The sequence below is a fragment of the Panthera leo genome, chromosome B1 (assembly GCF_018350215.1).
Source record: "Panthera leo isolate Ple1 chromosome B1, P.leo_Ple1_pat1.1, whole genome shotgun sequence".
Lineage (NCBI taxonomy): Eukaryota > Metazoa > Chordata > Mammalia > Carnivora > Felidae > Panthera > Panthera leo.
Window position 1 is genome coordinate 134,728,527 of NC_056682.1, and position 20,270 is coordinate 134,748,796.

The following is a 20,270-nucleotide window of genomic DNA, read 5'->3' on the forward strand; positions in this document are numbered from 1 at the left end:
TCATAAATTTTGCAATAGGTTTGGTGCTAGGTATCTAAAAGTGAACATGATCGCCCCCTGAAATCTGATCCTGCCCAAAACCTGATCTTAATAAGTGGTACCATGATACTCCCAGTTAAGGAAGGGAAGTAGGAAGAAAAGAAAAGAAAAGAAAAGAAAAGAAAAGAAAAGAAAAGAAAAGAAAAGAAAAGAAAAGAAAAGGAAAGGAAAAGTGATCATTTTTGATTCCTGACTTTTCCTCATCCTGAATTTCAGAAAATTATATACCTTCCCCAACTATTTCAGATCCATCCAATTGGCTCCATGTCCACTCCCACCCCGAGATCCAAGCCAACATTGTCTTTGATCAGGGGATTCTAATGGCTCTCTGACTGGTCTCATTGTGTCCATTTTGAACCACAAATGCAAACATATGCTCACACATATTTCATTCTCCACAAAAAAAGCCAAAATGAGCTTTTAAAAATTTAAATCAGCTAATGATTTTCTACTTTAAACTTTTTAATTGGCTCTCATTGTACTTATTTTACAACTTGCAGTCCTAACCATGACCTGTAAGGCTCTGAATCATTTGGTACCTGTTTACCAATTAATCTGATCCCATGCCACCTCCTCCTCATTTCTGCCACTCCAATTCACTCGCACGCGCACACACACACACACACACAAATACACACAAATACACACACACACACACACACACAAGCTCTGATGCAAGCAACCGCACGAGTTCTGGAAATACCCAAGCCCTTTTATGCCTTGAGTCTTGATACTTGCTGATCTCTGCCTATGCTACTCTGCCCCAATGCTCTTTACATGCCCGACCCCTTCCATTCTTTAAGTCTCAGCTTTAAAAATTTACCCTTTCCAACAAACAGTAATCATCCAGGGCATCAGTTCTCCTGTTGTTATTCTCTACCACTGAACTCTGACCTTCATCTTCCTGAAACTTAACTAGGTTGTTATTTCTTTAGGTGTTTATTGCCGATCATCCTTCCAGGAGACCATAAGCTTCACAAGGTCAAGGACTTGCTTTTCCTCACTACAATACACCCAGTGCTTTTAAGAGTGCTTATTTGGTATTCAGGAAACAATTGTTGAATCAATGAATAAGCTATGTGACAACCACAATAGAATTCTTACAAATAATACTTTGGGGTTTTTTAATTACATGTAATGCCTTACAGAAGATTGTATACTTTAAGACTGTACACTGTGACTTTTTTCCATTGACATAAAAGACTTCAATTAGCATGAAAATTGTACTTAAACACAATGTCAAAATCATCAAACTAAAATGAACTTGAAACTGCCCTTCATGAAGAAATATAACATTCAAAATTTACACTTTTTAGCCTTGGCAGGAAATACATGTCATCAATTGTGGTTTAGCATGAAGAAAAATACAGGTTACTTAAATTCTCAGAGAATGATTTAACTGAATTTCCACTGGGAAAGTGCTTTCACTGTGGTCAGGACACAGTAGTTGGATAGTACAGGAGATTACAAAATAGAACTATCAACTTCAGTGTTTAGCAAACCAATATAAAAATGACAACACAACAATACGATAAATAAATGGTTATTCAAACCAAAAAACAGAATTGAGAATTTAACTGATATTTTCATATCAATCTTAGGAAAAAGCCTTAGTGATGACTACTATACCATGATGGAGCTTAGAAAGTTCCCATCATGTGATGATGGAACAGTAGCTTTGAATTATTTTCCAGGAGTGGAAACTGGTTTGTGTATCATTTTTGCAATCACATGGGTTAGGAACCCAACAGTATTACATGGTGCAATCAGAGATGAAATTCACACCCCTAACAGACTTTTCCAGAAGTCAACAGCCACACACGTAAGTATGCATATATGTGACTTCATGTAACAGAAAAAATATAAATAAGCACATGAACAAAGATGTGTATAATATGCCATATGCTATAAAGTTGCAGTGTGTGTGAATTTACCTACATGACTACACATATTCAGCAAACACAAGAGAATGACAAAGGAGGGAGCTAGAGAGAAAGGGGAGGGAGAGAGAACAACTTCAGTAGCATGACAGTTCCATGACACAGCCTCCATCACATTCAGTGAACACATGCTCCCAGGTCAAAGTGGGAGGGGCATTCTTGCGGCCAGGGTCGGTGCCCTTGGCCCCCAGTGGCGGCAAGTATATCACTGTGCAAATGCGATCCCAGAGTTTCAGAGTACACACGATTTCACACCACATGGTGCCTCAATGCAAACAGCTACTCCAGTTGTTCAATCAAAGAACAACGATTTGTTCTATTGCTAGGGGAGAAAACAGAAATAAAACTGGCAGATTTGGGAAAATGCTGCAATTTGTGAGAGATTTATGCGACTTTCAAGCGTAATTTCATTCACATCAAACTGTCCTTTTTGGGGTTGACATTAGAACCTGACTCCTTTGCAAAATGAATGTGATTGCACTGTATACCATATATAACCACAGATAGCCAATATTTATCTAAATTCTAAACTTTATTTTTTTAAAGCTGCTTTGTAGCTGTTGCTAACATGCTGGTTTGTCAAGAGGTAGTACATTTTATTGGGCTGTATATCTAAATGCTAGCATACGGCCATTCTATAGGTAATGGCTCACACGACAAGGATATACACACAGAATGAAATAGCATATGTGCATACATAAGTGCATGCATATCCATGTGTGTGTGTGTGTGTGTGTGTGTGTGTGTGTCGTGGGTGTGGCTATATATATACATTGTTGTGTGTTGTCTCTAGAGAAGAAAATCAAAAAAGGTAAAATATTTACCGACATTTTTCTCTCATTTTTAAAATATTAAATTCTATGCCACTAGAAGACATGTAAACATATTCCTGCAGATCTAACTTCGATGAAGCAAAGAAAATAAAAAAGCTCTGACATAGGATGTTCACTAAAAAACTTGATCATGGTATATGCCACAACCTATGAAGTTATCAATTTATTTCTGTTTTTATTATTTCCCAGAATATTTATTCAATAACTGTAATTATCTACCTGATTTAGAACTTAAAACTCTTTTTAATATTCTAAATATTTAAATAATTTCAGACTTGGCATTCCTCTCTCTCTCTCTGTCTCTCTCTGTCTCTGTCTTTTTCTCTCTCTGAGCAGACACCAGCGAAAGACCATATGAGCATGTAGTGAAAAAGTGGTCTTCAGCAAACCAGGAAGAGATTCTTACCAGAGCCTGACCATGCTGGCACCTTAATCTCAAACTTCGAGACTCCAGAACTGTGAGAAAATAAATTTCTGTTGTTTAAGCCACCCAATAAATGGTACTTTATTATGTTGGCCAGGGCAGATTAAGACAGTGTACATTTAGGAGCACCTGGGTGGCTCATTCGGTTAAGCTTCTAACTCTTGATTTTGGCTCAGGTCATGATCTCACGGTTTGGTTCGTGAATTCAAGCCCTCTGTTGGCCTCTGCACTGACAACACAGAGCCTACTTGGGATTCTCTCTCTCTCTCTTTCAAAATAAACAAATAAACTTTTTTAAAAAGACAGTGTAGGGGTACCTGTGTGGCTCAGTCAGTTAAGCCTCTGACTTTGGCTCAGGTCATGATCTCACGGTTTGTGAGTTCGAACCCCGCATTGGACTCTATGCTGACAGCTTAGAGCCTGGAGCCTGCTTCCAGTTCTGTGTCTCCCTCTCTCTCTGCCCCTCCCCTATTCATGCTCTCTCTCTCTCCCTCTCTCTCTCTCCCTCTCTCTCTCTGTCTCTCAAAAATAAATAAACATTAACAAAATTTTAAAAACACAATGTATATATGTAAAATGTAAATTATATGTATAAGAAAAACTTTAAAGAATTAAATATTAGCAGCTTGTTGTGAGGTAAGTGAGGTAACCGCTAATGAAAGGGAACTAGTGAGGGAAAAATAGTTTACTCTCTGTCCCTCACTCTTCACCACACCACCTCTTCACTTGAAGAATGAATCAAACTGTGGTGCCTATAAGGGAATTGGCACACTAAACCCAAGAATGCAGGGGATCTAGTGTAGATAGTTTTAGCTCCAAGATAAATTCCAGGAACCTAAATCTGTTCTTAGGAAGCAATTTCTTCAAACAGTCTTGAGTCTTCACAAATGGTTGTCCTCACTGCCTGGACTTCATGGTTAACCTTTATCCATCCTTTAGTCCTCTACAAAGGCTTCCCTGCAGACACTACCATCCCCAATCTGGACATTCCCCTTCCATGGGTTCCAATATCACTGGGAACAACCTTTCTCACATGTGGGCCATATGCTTACTACTTTTCAGTCTTTTACACTGTAACCCATTGTAGATATGGGCTCCCTGAAACCCCCAGACTAACTGCATATACTGAGTACTCAAAGGTTTATTGAATAAATGTAAATAAATGAAGGATTATATAAATGGACAAAAACATCCGTCTTTGGAGAGTACTAGAATGGGCCCCAGAGACCTCAAGGTTCCCCAGAGTACAGTGCAAAAATCCTAAAACATTTCATGTTTACTAAACACCAGTACAAAGACTTCAGTCCAGATTCTTCCATCTAAATCTAACCTTTTAAGCTTTTAGTAGCTTAAAGCTAAACTGAACTTCAGAAACTATTGAGCAAAGAAAACTTCCATTTGTATCACTGGACGCTACCCTTAATCATAACTTGAGTTAAAATAAAGAAACATTGCTTCTTCAGATTCATAAGTTTATGTGTATAGAAGACAGAAATTTAGTAAAGTACGACAGTTATGAACATGAAGTTTAAAACAGTTACTGGGGGGCGCCTGGGGGGCTCAGTCAGTTGGGCACCCGACTTCGGCTCAGGTCATGATCTCACACTTCATGAGTTCGAGCCCTGAGTCAGGCTCCATGCTGACACCTTGGAGCCTGGAGCCTGCTTCAGATTCTGTGTCTCCCTCTCTCTTTGCCCCTCCCCCACTTGTGTTCTGTTTCTCAAAAATGAATCAATGTTAAAAACATTTTTTAAACATTCACTGGAAGAGCATACCTGAGGGAACTTTAATAGTAATAATTTTGTAAATGTGCAGTTATTTTCCTGAGGAAACACTAAACATATTATTCCTTGATTCATTTGAAATTAAATTGTCCAAAACATCAGAGAAAAGAAAATTATGTACGTATTGGGATGCAACAGAAATATCCATCCACATTTTATATTTTAAGCTTCAATATTTCCATATTCATTTGGTAAGAAACCAAAATGAATAGGATGAACCATTAAAAAAACATTTTAAGTATTTCTTTTCTTTTCATTGTATGTCTAATGTTTCATACTCCATAGAGAGAATCTGCTCACTCTTAAGGAGGTTTTAAATTAGATAGAGAGTAAAGTATTTTTGTATATACTTAGATGTGTTCCCCACCACCACATCACTATTTGAGGGATAAATGAAGAAGAAAATCATTGGAATTCCCAATGTTGATAACCTGAGAAGAAACAAAAATCAAATCAAAACAAATATTTTATCATCAATGGGATTAAGAGAGAAATGACAGATACATGGCAACTATCTTGCCACTCTTCAAGCTCATGGAAGACATTATTAACCAATCCCAGTGCTCTTCCCTATGGAACCTACAATCACCCCCAGAGGCCTTCTCAATACAACCCTGTGGACAGTCACAACCAATCAATCATTCATGAAAGGGAGAAGGGGTGTCTTTATTACTTCAATTCTATAAACAAACCAAGAACTGAAGGTATCCGTCTAACATAAAATAGAAATTCAGGTGCTTTATAAGAGAGAATGACATTTGAATTTTTTTTTTTAATGTTTATTTATTTTTAAGAAAGAGAGCAGTAGCAGGGGGAGGGGCAGAGAGAGACAGAGACACAGAATCCGAAGCAGACTCCAGGCTGAGTGCTGTCAGCACAGAGCCCAATGTGGGCGGGGCTTGAACTCATGAACTGTGAGATCATGACCTGAGCCAAAGTCAGACACCCAACCGACTGAGCCAACAGAGAATGACATTTGAAATGGGAAAAGAAGAGAAAGCCAACTTCTTCTACCTTCTTTTTTTTTCAATTGAAGTATAATTGACATAACGTTATATTAGTCTTAGGTGTACAATGTGATGATTCAATATTCATATATACTCCAAAATAATCACCACAGCAAGTCCAGTTAACATCCATCACCATGCACAGTTACAAAAAATGTGTTTCTTTTTTGATGAGAACTATCAGAATCCAAACTCCTAGCTATTTTTAAATATGCAATGCAGTATTATGAACTATGGTCACCATGCTGTACATTACATAAAAACATGGAACGTGTCACGAATTTGTATGTCTACCTTCGCACAGAGACCATGTTATCTTCTCTGTATTGCCCCAATATTAGTATATGTACTCCTGAAGCAAACATAGAAATCAACCTTTTTTAATGGAAAGACCTAATAGCTCACAGAGAGCTCTAACACAGCAACTATTGTATCATATGGCCACAAAGAATGAAGAAAACAGATCTTAAGTAGGGAAAAGGTAATAGGAGTGGATGTTCCTATTTTATATTAATTATTCCAATCTATGAGTAGACCTTTAAAAATAGGATCAGAAAGCTTCTTTTATAAACATCTCAGTTTTTAAGCTTTTGTGATTCCCTTCCCTCCCCCGCTCATAGCTCATTAGTAAAACTTTGTTTTGGAAAGCTGTCTCAAAGGAACAAAGAGGTTGTCCACACCTAACTCTGAAAAGTAATGGGGGAACAATGGCAGCAATGAAGGAGGGCTTTTGTACACAGTGGGAAGAATGGGAAGAGCCAAGCCAAAGCAAGTGGAATGTTGAGCAAGACAGTCAGGCTTAGGGGCAGGGGTGTGGGGAGGGTACTTTCTCAGCTGGGTCCTCTCCACAATCGGGAAATAACTTCAGGATTTATCATTTATAAAGCTCCTCCATCTCTGTCCCCTGATGGTCACCTTTTTAAGCTTAGATAAAAGCTTGTATAAAATACTACTTTTAATGTCAGATTCCTTTCTTTAGTGAGTCCAACCCCACAAAATCAGATACGTTGTCAATTATATTATCATTTCAAGGGTCTCTAAGGCGCCAGCTTTTTATTCAACCACACTTCAAAGAAAATACTTTAACAGGTAGGTAACTTTGGCTGAGATAGTCATTTGTCTACGAGGAAGTCTCAGGTTTTCTTCAAGTGCAAGCCTTGCGGTACTTAATGATTTCCAATCAGGACCATTTCTTCTTTGTCAATTAATCCTGTGGGGTGAACATCATCAGCCTTGCTTTATAAGCTCTGGAAAATTACTAGGTACTCTGAGTATATAAATCTTGTCCTAATCACTGAACCACAGTTGCTCTCCCAATGGTTTATTACACTGAAGTACTGACAATACAATTTTTTCATTAGAATTTGAAGAAAGTGAACGGATGTCACCATGAAAAAAAAAAGCTCACTGCTCTTCTACTTAATCCAGACTCATTCATATTATGATGGACTGTGATGTGTTAAACTTTGATCTTGGATGAGGTATCATTATTCTCATATAATCTGAACACATTTTAGCTCTTCAAAATATCTAATTAATTTACACTCTAGTTTGAAACTTAGCTTTACCGCACCTGAATATTGTAATTAGCAGTTCAGTGAAAATAACTAAATCCTAAACATAAAAAGCCATTTAAAAAAAATAGGATGCTGGGGTGGATCGGCAAAAAAAAAAAAAAAAAAAAAAAAAGAGGTTAGAGTGGGAGAGAGAACCAAAGCATAAGAGAGTCTTAAAAACTGAGAACAAACTGAGGGTTGATGGGGGTGGGAGTGAGGGGAGGGTAGGTGATGGGCACTGAAGAGGGCATCTTTTGGGATGAGCACTTGGTGTTGTATGGAAACTAATTTGACAATAAAGTTCATATATTAAAAAAAAATAGGAAGCATGGCAGGACATATGTTATTTGGACCATCGTGAAGCCTATCTTTGGGGAAATGTCTCTCCCTCATGCCATGTTGTTTCAGTCTGTAGTACCATCCCACTGCCACCGGGTGTGCCTGGATATGATTATACAGACTTCCTAAGCTCTCCAAAAACAGTGACCAGCCCAGGGAGTGGGCACATGACTGAAGCAGTGCCAAGTGGAGTCCTTCCTCAGGACAGTTATAGAGAAACTGGAAGGATGAGCATGTGAGGCTAACAGCGTTCATCTCCCCTGCCCTGTAAAGAAAAGCTGTCTTCAAAATGATGCTGTGCAGAGACAAGCAGATGTGAGCAAAGAATTGAAAGAGTCCCAGAATACCCATCCTAGTTCTATTTCTTGAGGTCCTGGCCTTTGTGTATCTGCCTTTGGTCCTATGAGATATGTCTTACTCTTCCCAGCAAAGTGAGCAAACAAATTCTTGTTTACTCAATCTAGTTTGAGTTGGACTTACTCACTTGCCACCTAGAAACCAAGGAAAAATACATAATGAAAATATTTCTGGGAAAATTCTCTTTAAAATAATAAAAATCTAGGTTTATAACACATAGAGATTCCCCTACCTTGTATCATACACAAAAATTAACTCAAGATGAATATTGGACCTAAATTTAAAAGCAAAACTTTGAGAAGAAAACATAGAATAAATTCACAACTTGGGGAAAGAAAGTGATTTTTAAGAAGGATACAGAAAACAATAACCATAACAATTTATAATTTTGATTTTATTAAAAGGAAAAAATATCTGCTCATCAAAAGATATAACTAAGAAAATGAATAGGCAATTTAGACAGTCAAGAAATACTTGCAAAACATAGGTCTGTGCTGAAACACCTATATCCATAGTATATAAAGGGTTCCTACGACTCAACAGTAAAAACACAAAAAAATTAAGAAATGGGAAAAAATTAAATAGACACTTCACAAAAGAAGATATACAAATGTGCAAAAGTGTCATGAAAAAGTCCCAGCACCGTTAGAAATCAGAGAAATCTATATTAAAATCACAATGAGATGCCATTACATGAATAGTTAAGTGGCCAAAGTTAAAAACAGACTGAACACCACCAAATGTTGGTGAGGATATCGAGCAACTGGAATTTTCATACATTGCTGTTGAAAATATAAATGGAAAACCACTTTGATAAAAGGTTTGGCAATTTCTCACAAAATTAAACACAATCCTACCTATGATAAGCAGTTGCAATTGTAGATGTTTAACCAAGAGAAATGGAATTCATATGTTCACAAAAATATCTGTACAAAAATGTTCATAGAAGTTTTATTTATATTTGCCCCAAATAGAAATAACCCAAATGATGCTCATCAACAAGTGAGTGGATGAACAAACTGTGGCATAACCAGTTATAACTACTCTTTAGCAATAGCAAGAATCAAACTGTTCATATACACTAAAACCTTGGATTGCAAGTAAGTTGTTCTGTGAATATTGGGCAAGATGAGCAAACATTTCTAATAAATTTTATTTTATTTTATTTATTTTTTAATGTTTATTTATTTTTGAGAAAGAGAGACAGAGCACAAACAGACGAAAGGCAGAGAGAGACAGAATCTGAAGCAGGCTCCAGGCTCTAAGCTGTCAGCACAGAGCCTGACGCGGGGCTCGAACTCATGAACTGTGAAATCATGACCTGAGCTGACATAAGACATTCAACCAACTGAACCACCCAGGTACCCCCCACACACACTTTTTAATAAACTTTAACTTGATAAATGAGTGATGTGTTACAATACAAGTAGTACGTGATGTTGAACGTCACATGATCACAACTGAACCAATGGTTCTTGAAATTCACTTTGACATACAAGTGCTTTGGATTATAAGCATGTAACAAGTTATGCTCACAAACCAAGGTTTTACTACATATCAACATAGATGAATTCCATAGCCGTTATAATGAATAAAAGAAGCCCGATACAAGAATATACACATCATGATTCCATTCAGGAGAAGTTTTAGAATATACCAAAAGGGTGTGTGGTGATAGAAATCAGAAAAAAATGGCCACTCTTGAGGGGGTAGATATTGACTGGGAAAGGGCACAGGGGACTTTCTAAGGTAATGAAAATGTCTTATATCTTGATGGGACATGAATTACATGGATGTAGACATTTATCTAAACTCATAAACTATACACTTGAGATTTGTGAACAAATTATATTTTTCTAATAAATTTTACTCAGAAAAACTGAAAAATATTGAATTCTAGTTAGTAGATTTCCTTTCTGCTGTGGTTTAGGTTAGCAATTATGAAATTACTTTTTGTGTATTCCAAGTTGAGCAAATAAATATATATGTTGAACCTCATGGGAAGCCAGGTTTCTCACTGTTGGAAGAGAAAGTTACAAATAGGGAAATGGGAAGAAAGAGTGTATCCAATTGTTTGAGGTCAGAATTATAGATATGAATATGGACTTATAGTTTTTATTTTATTTTTAATAAAAATTGTATATATTTAAGGTGTACAATATGATGATTTGTATACCTATACATGGTGAAATGATGACCACAGTCCAACTATTACCATATCTTCTCCTCACAGTTATCATTTTCTGTGTATGATGAGAGCATCTGAAATCTACTCTTAGCAAATCTCTAGTATTCAATAAAGTATTATTAACTATAGTCATCATGCTATACATTAGATCTCTAGACTTATTCATCCTATATAACTGCACCTCTGTACCCTTTGAACAACATCTCATGGTTTTTAGTAGATAGATGCATAGATATAGAAATAAGTATAGAAATATATTTACTGCTGTTCACTGAGAGGGCCTAGAAGTAATGATACACCAGTGGCAATGAATGAGTACATCTTGTGTCTAGATCTTGACTTTTAAATGTCATTTACTATGAAATGTAATCATGGCTACTTGGATAAAAGGGTTATTCCACGGCTTGGTCTAAAAAGAACAAGATGATCCTAGAATAACATGTACCAGAAAGTAAGAAAATACTCAAGTATGATGGGAAAATAGCAAAAGAACACAGAAGCCAGTTTAAAATGGTTCTCACTGGCCCAATATAGGACAATTTAAATTTCTGAATAATCAATGATAGTAATAGATGATACCTGTAGAATAAAGCAAGAATACATGAGTTCTATTGATATGATAGATAGATAGATAGATAGATAAGCAACTAAACAAATACACAAATTGAAGAAGTGAGAAGTCTCTGTTTTCTAGTAGAATGTCAATTAATAAATACGGAAACAATAATAAAGTTACAAATTATCAATGGATGTAAAAATTCATGGGAAAAAAATTGGTGGGGGAAAGATATTTCTATAATCTCAAAGTATCTCCCACAAATTAACTATTATTTAGAAAGGGTAAAATAGAAACTTTTCTGCAGAGAAACCTGGAAGACCCAATGTGATAAAAGTTTACACCATCAGTGTTAGAATAAGCTAACATCACTCCACCTCCTGATGTGATGCTCAGAGAAGGACACATTATCTATCACTTTTGTGGTAGTTCTACCAAAAATGCATCACCTGAACCTAATCATGAGGAAACATTCCACAAACTCAAACTGGGAGACATTATACAAAATAACTAGTCTGTATTCTTCAAAAATATCAAGGTAAGCAAAAAGAAAAAGGTAAGAGATTGCTCCAAATGAAAATACATTAAAGAGGGGCGCCTGGGTGGCTCAGTCGGTTAAGCGTCCGACTTCGGCTCAGGTCATGATCTCACGGTCCGTGAGTTCGAGCCCCGCGTCGCGCTCTGTGCTGACAGCTCAGAGCCTGGAGCCTGCTTCAGATTCTGTGTCTCCCTCTCTCTCTGACCCTCCCTCATTCATGCTCTGTCTCTCTCTGTCTCAAAAATAAATAAACATTAAAAAAATAAAAAAAAATACATTAAAGAGACATGACTGACAACTAAACACAAGGCTTGACCCTGGCTTGGATCTTGGAAAAAAATAGAGAAAGAAATGGGGCATTACACACTTTTATTCAACGTAGTATTGGAAGTCCTGGTCACAACAATGAGACAGGAAAAAGAAATAAGAGGCATCCATATTGGTAAAAAAGAAGTTAAGCTGTCACTATTTGCAGTTGACATGATATTATAAATAGAGAATCCTGAAGACTCCACCAAAAACTTACTAGGATAAATAAATTAATTCAGTAAAGTTTCAGGATATAAAACTAATACCTAGAAATCAGTACTGTTTCCATATACTAATGAAACAGCAGAAAGAGAAATTAAGAAAGCTGTTCCATTTACAATTGAACCAAAAAAAAAAAAAAACCTGAAAATAAACTTAATCAAGGAGGTGAAATATTTGTACTCTGAAAACTAGAAAAGAGTGATGAAAGAAATTGAAGATGACACAAACAAATGAAAGATACTCCATGCCCATGGATTGGAATAATTAATATTGTTAAAATGTCCATACTACCCAAAGTAATCTACAGATTCAATGCAATCCATATCAAAGTACCAACAGTATCCTTCACAGAACTAGAAAAATAATACTATAATTTCTATGGAACCACACAGAAAAACGAATAGTCAAAGCAATCTTGAGAGAGGAAAAACAAAGCTTGAGATAACAAAATTGCAGATTTCAAGATATGCTAAAAAGTTGTAGTAATCAAAACAGTAGGATACTAGCACAAGAATAGACATGTAGATCAACGGAACAGAATAGAGAGTCCATAAATAAACCCAAGCTTACATGGTCACTTAATCTATAACAAAGAAGGCAAAATATACAATGAGAAAAGACTGTCTCTTCAATAAATGGTGCTGGGAAAACTTGACAGCTGCATGTAAAAAAATGAAACTGGACCCCTTTCTAACCCCATACACAAAAGTAAATGCAAAATGGATTAAAGACCTAAATTTGAGGCTTGAAACCATAAAAATCCAAGAAGAGGACACAGGCAGTAATTTCTCTGACATTGGGCCTAGCAACATTTTTTTAGATGTCTCCTAAGGCAAGAGAAACAAAAACAAAAATAAACCATTGGGACTATACCAAAATAAAAAGCTTTTGCATAGCAAAAGAAATCATGAACAAAACAAACAAGCAACTTACTGAATAGAAAGAAGATATTTGCAAATGATATATCTGATAAGGGGTTAATGTCCAAAATATATAAAGAACTTCTACAATCAACACCAAAAAAAACCAATTGAATTAAAAAAAGAACACAGGACCTAAATATACATTTTCCCAAAGAAGACATATAGATGGCAAACAGAAACATGAAAAGATGTTCAACATCACTAATAATCAGGGAAATGAAAATCAAAACAACAATGAGCAATCACCTCATACCTGTCAGAATGGCTAAAATAAAAAAAGCAAGAAATTACAAATATTGGCAAAGATGTGGAGAAAAAGAAACCCTCATACACGGTGGGGATGTAAATTAGTACAGCCGCTGTGAAAAACAGTGTGGAATTAAAGATAAAAATACCACATGATCCAATAATTCCACTACTGGGTATTTACAAAACAAAAACACTAATTTGAAAAGATACATGCACCTGTATGCTTATTGTAGCATTATTTACAATAGCTATGATATGGAAGAAACCTAAGTGTCCATCAATAGACAAAGGGATAAGGAAGATCTGGTATATAAATACAATGAATTCTACACAGCCATAAAAAAGGATGAGACTGTGCCATTTTCAACAGCATAGATCGACCTAAAGGGTATTATTATGCTAAGTGAAATAAGTCATACTGAGAAAGAAATATCATATGATTTCAATCATATGTGGAATCTAATTAGAAAAATAAACAAACAGAAAGCAGAATCAGACCTATAAATACAAAGGACAAACCGATGGTTGCCAGAGGGAGGGAAGTAGAGGGATTGGTAAAATAAGGGAAGGGGCATGGGAAATACAGGCTTCTAGTTACGGAATGAATAAGTCAGGGGAATAAAAGCACAGCATAGAGAATACAGTCAATGGTACTATAATAGTGTTGCATCATGACAGATGGTAACTTAGCATAGCATAACATATAGAGAAGTTGAATCACTATATTGTACACCCGAAACTAATGTAACATTGTGTGTCAATTATATTCAAATAAAAAAAATTAATGTTTATTTATTTTTGTGAGAGGGAGAGAGAGGGAGAGAGAGCACGCGAGCAAGTGGGGGAGGGGCAGAGAGAGAAAGGGCAGAGGATCTAAAGAGGGCTCTGTGCCGACAGCAGACAGGCCAATGCAGGGCTTGAACTCATGAACTGCAAGATCATGACCTGAGCCACAGTCGGATACTTACCCAACTGAGTCACCCAGGTGCCACCCCGAAAAAAATTTTTTTAAAGAAAGGGGGTATTACTGGGAAAATTGATAAAATTTAAACATAAACTTGATTATATTAGATTATTGTATCAATGTTAAATTCTCTCATTTCAGTTATTGATAATTGCAGTTGCTCTTAGGAAATGCATACTCAGTATTTATAAAGGGATAAGATGTCTCCACTTTATTTTCAAAAAACCCAAAAATAAAATCATAAACAGACAGATATATATATGGGATGATAAAACAAATGAAACAGAACATAAACAGTTGGTAAATCTGGGTAAAGGGTGTCTAGGAGTTCCTAGTACTATTCTTATAACTTTTTTGTAAGTGTTAAAGTATATCAAAATAAAAAATTATACAACATATATCGCTTACTAAAACAGACTCCAAAGAAAAGCAAATTCTATTATTCACTGGATAGTGATACTAGAAGTTAGTAAACACGGCTTTGGAATTAGTTACCTGACCTTGAGAAAGTCATTTGATTTTCTTCGCCTCAGTTCTCTGATCTCCAAGATCAAGAGACTGAATGAACAATTTGATATCCAAAGTTTCTGCTAATTCTAAAATATCATGATTCTTCAAAATGGCCTTTTAATAACATTGTACTTCTAGAAGTGACATGATTAGTAGGAAAATTTTTCTAGTTCAGTTACAGTTAATACTTCTAAAGATAAAAGGGTAATAAATAGATTAGGAGTCCTGTTCTATTTCTGGCCCTTTATTGAATTGCTGTGCTAATTTACCATCCTATCATTTTATTTGAAAATGCCATGCCTTAATTTAGAAGACTACAAAAAACATTAACTACTACTGAATTCTATATATGACATTCTTTTTACTTTTAGATAGAAATATGAGTTTTACTTGCTTAATAAATGATATACTCAGCTCACTATTCTAAGTGATATATGTATACATATACATATATATATGTATTTAATCTTCACAACTCTGGGAGGTAAGTATAGTTATTAATTGTATTTCACAGATGGAAAAACTAAGGTACTGGAAGATACCTACAGTACTACCGCTGATAAGTGGCTATTTAAAACAACTATGCAGGGGCACCTGGGTGGCTCAGTGGGTTAAGCGTCCAACTTCGGCTTAGGTCATGATCTCACGGTTTGTGAGTTTGAGCCCTGCATCAGGCTCTGTGCTGACAGCTCAGAGCCTGGAGCCTGCTTCGGATTCTGTGTCTCCCTCTCTCTCTCTGCCTCTCCCCTGTTCATGCTCTGTCTCTCTCTGTCTCAAAAATAAATAAAACATTTAAAAATTTTTAAAAAAAACATGCTTTTGAACCTAGGCAGTGTGGCTGTAGAAACATTGTTCTTAACCACTACTCTAAACTGCTTCTTAAATATTACATAAAAATAAATTCTAGCTGGTGGCTCGGTTCGTTCAGTCTCTGACTCTTGATTTCAGCTCAGGTCATGATCTCTCAGTTCGTGAGCCTGAGCCCCATAGTCAGCCTCCTCACTGAACATGGAACTGGCTTGGGATTCTCTCTCCCCCCATCTCTCTCTGCTCCTCCCCCTCTTGAGCGCAGGCATGCTCTCTCTGTTTCACACACTCTCTCTCAAAATAAATTTTAAAAAACTCTAGCGAAGACCTATACTTTCAAAAATTCCATAAGAAAGAGTGATCTGAGTAATAAATGCCATTCATTTTTTAGGGCAAAATCAAATACCTGGAGACACACATATAGATCCATATGTCTACATATCTAGATCTATTGATATAGATATGTCTATATGAATGGATAGATATATAAATGTTATTATGCATAGTCTTATTTACGCTTATATTAATATTATGCTCATATATTTCATTTTGAGTTTTTACTTTTAACATTTTAATACTTGGCAGACCTTTCCACATGAAGCTTTTGCCACATTGATCTGCTGCTCTTTCCCTTTCAGCAGCTTGAAAGCAGTCGGGGGGAAGAGCTCAGAAGCTGCTGCTTCTCCCTTCCTTGCAGAGGCCAGCAAATAAAGCCCAGCCATGCTGCAGCACAATTGATATTCTCAACCCAGGGGAAAAAAGTCAGGCTCAGTGCTTAGTCCTTTACGAAGAGAAAATTAGCAGTGAAAGTGACAAGGTCCATTTTGCCTTTAAAAATGAAACCATAGAGCACAGTGTCATTTTAGTTGGAAAAGCACAACGTTGTAACTCCTAAGGGTTTTATTACAGCATGACTAACACATATTCTCTCACTCCAGGTGCTGACATCTGTAGTCACGAGGTTAGCTCAGTTAGGCCTCCCTAGACACTGGAAAATTACTCATGCAAATCCCAAGCTTACCTTTCATGGGAAAAATGGGGGATTGAGAGAAAAAATAAAGGTGAACAGATGTTAAGCAAGAATGCTTTTAAGTGGCAATGGAATTGTCTGAGAGAAAGAAAAGACAAGGAGTTATGGCAACAGTAAGAATTGGAATCCATCATATTTTGACATTCTTAACACATTATCTTGCAAATAATAATCATCATCATCAATATTTATACATAAGGCTTTCACAAACTCCATGTAATCCATATAATTTCATATAATCTTGGTAAACAATCTTTAAGAAATGCGGCTGATGTCTCTGCTATATATATGATGCAAGAGGCAAAGGTGGCTTGTTCAAGCCATAAACCTAAGAAATATTTGAACAGGTATTATTTTACTCTGGATTGTGAAGATTTTCTTTCCTTTTGTTTCCTCACTAAACTACATTGCTTAGTACTTAACACCATAACCTTATAGAGACCACTACCTTTACTTATTAGCATTTCTAAAAAATGAAACAACAAATAAAGTGATAACAGAACAAAAGTAGGCACTGAAATATTTATTATATCATAAATTAACATTGTTAAAAAACATGTTAACACAAAATTAACAGACCCTTGAAGAAATACACTAATCGTATTTACTTCTCATAGAGCTGCTTTAGGATTTCAAGAATTTAAACATAAGATGAAAATATCACATAAAGGGTCGCATAAAAATTCAAGTATTAGCACAACTTAAATTACAATCTTAGAGTAAAAAGAAATCATGAAACAAATTTAAGGATTGTAGAAAATACTGCTTCCCAATATGGTTATGAAATGTAACATTCAAGTTAATCAAATATGAAGTCCATTCATGCTTTTTTTGAAAATGCTGTCTTGTATAACATGAATAGATGGCCAATTTTCAATTAACTAGGAAAAACAATCACACTTATCATCAAAAATATTGTAAACACAATTGAGGCTGCTTTGAGATCCAGAAGCCATTCTTATAATGCTTTAAGGTCATCTATCATGATTTTTATCATTAACAGAATGCTAAATAATTCAGATTCATTCATAATTTTCTCTTTCCTAGCTATACCAACAGGTGATGATATTCTTCCTGCTCCCCTACTAAAATATTATTTTTTCCCTATCCTCCCCATTCTCTCTGCCCTAACTAGCTTTGTTCGGTTCTCATCACCATCCCTTTGCCTCACATATAGATGATGACTTCATTCTAAACTTCAATTTCATGCTTCTAAGGGCCTTTCTCTCAGTGCCACTGCCAAACTGATAATTCCAAATACGTATTTTATATGGTCCAGAACCTTTAACAGGTGCTGGCTGCATAGCACACCCTGTTTAAACTTAGTTCATTTTCAATTTGCCATAATCTAACTCAGTTTACTTTCCCAATTTATTGTTCATTACTCCCCCAACAAATGCCCTGTGAAGCAGTCACCAAAACCTGTGTACTAAATTTAACCCAAACACACAGTGCTTATTCTTACCTCTTTCTTCTTGGAACTTACTACAACTAAAATCGTCATCATTATCAACATCAACAGCAAACACATATATTGCTTACTGTGTACCAGGCAATATCATAAATGCTATATACATTTTGACTCACATAATCTTCACAATTACCATGTGAGGTAGATGCTGTTATTATCATTCATTTTACAGATGGTCCAAAGCAGTCAAATAACTCTTGCAAGGTCACACAGCTAGTAAATAATAGAGCTAGAATTCAAACCAGGCAGTTTGGTTTTAGATTCTACACTCAACCACTATCTGTATGCCTTTCAATTACCAATTACTTCAATGCACTTATTGTCAATAACATCGTTAGCTTTTAGTTATTTCACATATATTACTTTTATCTCTTTAATAAATTATAAAATTATACCAAAAGTTTTGTTTCTTTTAGAGGCCCCTTAATATTAGATATACAGTTAGCCCAAAACAAATATTTCTAAGGGAGACCATTTTATTCAAAGAAAAAATATGAAAGACAAAGATTCAAGAATTATAATTAGTCAAAATGTATAGAACTAAGCTTTCTCTCACCAACAGTCTGCTGAAGCAAGACTTGTCTGTGGTAAGACACTGACAGGGTGAAGACTGGAGTGTGGGTTGGACTGTTTGAGGATGTCTACACAGGAGGGGCTGCAAGACAGCTTTATGCTTGGGGGAAAGATCACACATTCAGAGCCTTTGAAACTATAGTTGCCAAATAAGTACACTTATTTAGTTTGTAGCACAAACTATTTAGTACACCTACTTAGATTATAGTTTGTAAATTATAAAAATAGCAGCATTTCCTAATGATAATCTTACTATCTACATAATATTGGGAATACAGAAACTCATATTAGTTAAATTACTAATCATTCATTAAGTATGGAGGAGGGTGGACAGCACCCCACTAACCCCTCAAAACATTATAGTGCCATTAGTGACTCATCATGCTGGTGACCTGAAGGAAGAGTTAAATAAAGTTCTGAGCATGCTTAAAAACAGAAGAGTCACCTCTCTCACTTTCAAATGGAGCATATAACTTTTTGGGAAAAAATGTCTTACTCATAGAAGTACATATATTAAAATCCCAAGACTAGAAATTTGAATAAAACTGATTTCTTTGAAATAGGGCACTAAGCCAGGCCTTCTATACTCTAAAGAAGACAAGAGACTCATTCTTCAATTCTACCTCAAATGTCAACTCATCTGTGAAATTTACTTTTCATAATTAATCACTCCTCCTTCTGTACTATAATAGCATTTTATAAATATCTCTATTGAAATACACGGTATAATAACTATTACTTAGAAAATGTGCTGATCTTGACTTCCAGACTGTTGCCAACCCAAATGTTCCCATCAACAAGGGAACATAAACCAATTTGATATAATCATGCAATTAGTACAACTTGGCAATACAAGAAACTAATTATTAATTTGTGAAACAACATGAACAGTGTTTAAAAACATTATGCTAAACTAAAGAAAGCAGACACAAAAGAATACATACTGTTGTCAAGAACTGGGAAAGATTTGAGATTTCACACAGTGAATAAGCTTATAAGTTTCATGTTTGCTGGCATAAGATATGAGACTGCTGGGTCAGAGACAAAAGACTTTATTACTCAAAGCAATACGATTAGTCAGAGTATCACACTTGCACAGTGAATTGTGTTACAGGAGAGGAATGTGGGAACTTTGGAAATCTGAATCTATTACAATGGGCAGCAAGCTTACCTGACGTTTGCCCCACAGGGATACATTATCTTTAACACACTGCACAATAATAAACCTGGTCTTTTCCCAGGAGGAAGACATTACCTCTACCTCCCAAGGTTATTCACTATACAAACATATTTGGAAAAATGGTCCTGGAACAAAAGCAGTCATTACCACTGTTCACAGACATGCAGAATTGTGATATAGTTGGAGCATTGTCTCCTAATTACTCTATGTTTTCATTCATAAAACATTTCTGGAATAGGCAACATTAGTCTATGGTGGGAAAAAAAAATCAGAACAATCATTGTTTGGAGCCAGAGGTGACTACATAGAATCAGAAGGGAAATTTCTAGGGTGAAAAGAATATTATATATTTTATATGGGGTGACAGTTACTTCAAAATATTTCATATATATATATATATATATATATGCATGTATATATATACATATATATATATGCCAAACTCATCAAACTGTACACATAAAAGTGTAT

General features: G+C 35.7%; 1 protein-coding gene and 1 non-coding gene across 2 annotated transcripts in view; both read right to left on the reverse strand.

Moving 5' to 3' along the window:
• The window catches only part of ARHGAP24 (Rho GTPase activating protein 24), a 512,696-nt gene that overhangs the window by 422,755 nt on the left and 69,671 nt on the right, over positions 1 to 20,270 (reverse strand). The gene's annotated exons all lie outside the window — the stretch shown is intronic.
• Positions 6,286 to 6,388, reverse strand: LOC122218812. Its single transcript, XR_006202131.1, has one exon. It is a non-coding gene; the product is annotated as a U6 spliceosomal RNA (small nuclear RNA).